This window comes from Acyrthosiphon pisum, chromosome X (genome assembly GCF_005508785.2).
Source record: "Acyrthosiphon pisum isolate AL4f chromosome X, pea_aphid_22Mar2018_4r6ur, whole genome shotgun sequence".
In the NCBI taxonomy this organism is placed as follows: Eukaryota; Metazoa; Arthropoda; class Insecta; order Hemiptera; family Aphididae; genus Acyrthosiphon; species Acyrthosiphon pisum.
The window spans coordinates 123386718-123389785 of NC_042493.1; positions in this window are offsets into that span (position 1 = coordinate 123386718).

A 3068-nucleotide genomic window follows, 5' to 3' on the forward strand; every position below is an offset into this window, starting at 1 on the left:
GTTGTTCATACCATGCATATTATATAATCGCACCATTGGTTTAGTAACCGACTGGTACCGGTAAATGGTATCACTTATTTGTTTGCATCGGTTCCGGTCCTGGTACACGATTATTTTATTTTAAAATTGGACCCGTGGCTCTATGTAAAATATAAATTACAGTTGTCGTTCCGGTTAAGTCCAGTATTAAAAAAAAAAAAAATTTCCGGTTTGATGTATTCCTTAGTATCGTTCGACGTATATATTTTGATGATACATACCTAAAATAATAATCATATTATATACATATTATATCAAAATAAAATAAAAATTTAAATAAACTTAGTATAATATTTTAAGATTTCGCGAGAAATAAATGGCTTTAAACAACAATAATATAATGTCATCGAATCACTCTTTATACCACAAAAACCAATTATAACTTATGTAAAACAACATTTATATAATCGTTGTAAAACTCAATAATTTTAGTTTGTAAACATGGGTTTCGTTTTTGATTCTACTCATTGAAAAATATTTACATTTGGTTACAATAAGATTCCAAAACATGTCCTTTTTTGGGATCGGCTCCAGTCCTTGTACTCGAAACTGAAAATAAACAAACTGTGTTACCTACACGTATTATAAACCAGCACGATGAAATTGAAATTTATTTTATTATAAAAATTTGGTTTTGATTTCTTAAAATCATAAATAGGTTTAAAATATTTTATTTATTTATTAGAAAATAACTTTAGAATTACTGAAAAATACTTAAATTGACCTACCTAATATATTGTTATTGTAATTTAAACGCACTTAATAGTAAGTTATCAATATTATTAAAAAATCGTCAAACGTTTAGCGTGTATGGCGAGTTTTGAAACAATCGTTGTCTGGTCGTTCGTAAACATTTTTTTTCATAAAGGTAGACAAATTTATGAGGAATCTTGTATTGGATTTTCAAATTTTAGAATTTCTGACTCAAAATAATTTGCAAATTTTCGTAATTTTTACATATTTGAACTTTAAATGCTTCTGAAAAAAAAAATTGACTATGGATTTTTGATTTTTTTTAAATCTACCTTTGAAAAAATATACTAGGAGCCTTCTATTAAATTTTCAAGCTTTTCAAAGAGTTGCACCAAAAACCAAAATCGATTTTTTCGAAAACAGACGAAAATAATTAGGGATGTTTTCTCGAACACTTTGAACCCTCGAAAACCTCAAACTTTAAAAAATTTGAACAGTTTGGAGTTCGAGAAAAATGTAAGTTTGAATTTGAATATCTAGAATTGTTCGATTAGTTCGACGGTCATAATTTATTATGTTCGAAATAATTTTTTTCTTATGTGTATAGACACTGTTTATTTTTGAAAACCTCATTATAATAACGATCTCGGATTAAATGATAAACCGATAAGTGATAACTGTTATTAATTATTAAATTATTTATATATTAGGCTCATCAAACTTATAAAATATAAATTATAATTATAAACTTTATATTTTGTTATTGTTATGGTTAAAACTTTAATTTTTCAAAATTCGAATGGTCAAAAGTTCAATAATAGTTCGAAGAAGCATCAAGTTCGAGTTCTAATTCGAGAAAAAAAATTCTGCTCTGGTTCGGATTCGAGGTCACGAAATCTTAGGTTCGACCCATCCCTAAAAAATAATATAATCGTTGTATGACGTTCCAATAACAATATTTATTTATAAACATGGGTTTCGGTTTTGGTTCCAATCTTTGGAAAACTTTTACGTTTATAGGATTTGTCCTTTTCGGTTCAATTCCCTGTAATAGTAACCAAAATTTGGGCTTGTCGAGCTTAAACATTTGGCACCGTGTTTTGTCAAGAACACAACTTACTCTTATCATGCGTGACTCAAAATAAACAATTTGTTAGGTACCACATTAATGTTTCGAACGAATTACAGTTAACAAGATTTATAAGAATATAATGCAATATGTTTGTAAACTTAGAAGAGCAATATCGAAACGGTACACTTTGGAAATCTTCCAACAAATTTGTCAGTAAGGTATATTGTTCCTCAAATTTGTCGGATTTTAGTTTCTCTTATAAAACTCTGTTGAACCGAACTTGGTGGAAACTATTTAATTGCATTTCGATTTATATTACTGATATAAAACTGATAACTGATCCGATATTTTATTTCCATAAACCGATATAAAAAAACTTTAAAACCGGTTTTATTTTTCGAAAACCGATACCTACCCGATATTTAAACTGATAATGTAACGTATAAACCATGTGACATATGAAAACATATTCGATTTCCGCAAGGATAATTAATAATAAATTAATAAATAATAATAAATAATTTTAAATATTTTTTTAGTCGAATAAGTGGACAAAAATATAAAACAATATAATAGTCTGTTATACAAAATTATAAGATATTAAAATTATTAAACTTGATATCGCTATGCTAAATAATAAATATTTATACATTTAAAAGTTAAATTCAATGATAATATTATAATAATTGTTTGGACATTATGTTTACCAAATGATTTATTGTTTATATATTATTATATATTATTATAATATAATATGTCTAAAAACATCATTGTCGCTATAACCACCACCATTACGTACAAATTTATAATCGACTGCATTATATCGGTTTTACTATCGTTTCGAAAGAAAAACCGATAACCCATAATAATATACAGATTGTACCAATATCGGCCCAACTCTAGTAATTGAATACATACTACTAGCTGATTCCGTGCACTTCGTTGCCCGTTATTTATACACATAAAATCTAAATATTTATAAATCTATACATATAAAATCCAAATACCACTGACTGACTGATCGCTGTATCTCAAAAACTACGCAACGTACAGACTTGAAATTTGGAATACTGGTTGTTCTAACACTTTCACCGTGCAATAAGAAAGGATTTGCCGAAATTCCCATTTTAAAGAGGTGCTCAAACAGAGACATTGAGGTTCACAATATAAATCAGAAATTTTATTTTTATTTATTAATAGTTGCATTGGTTACAGTCTACAGTAGAAATCAATATTTATTTATTGTTGGTTGCCATTGGTTATT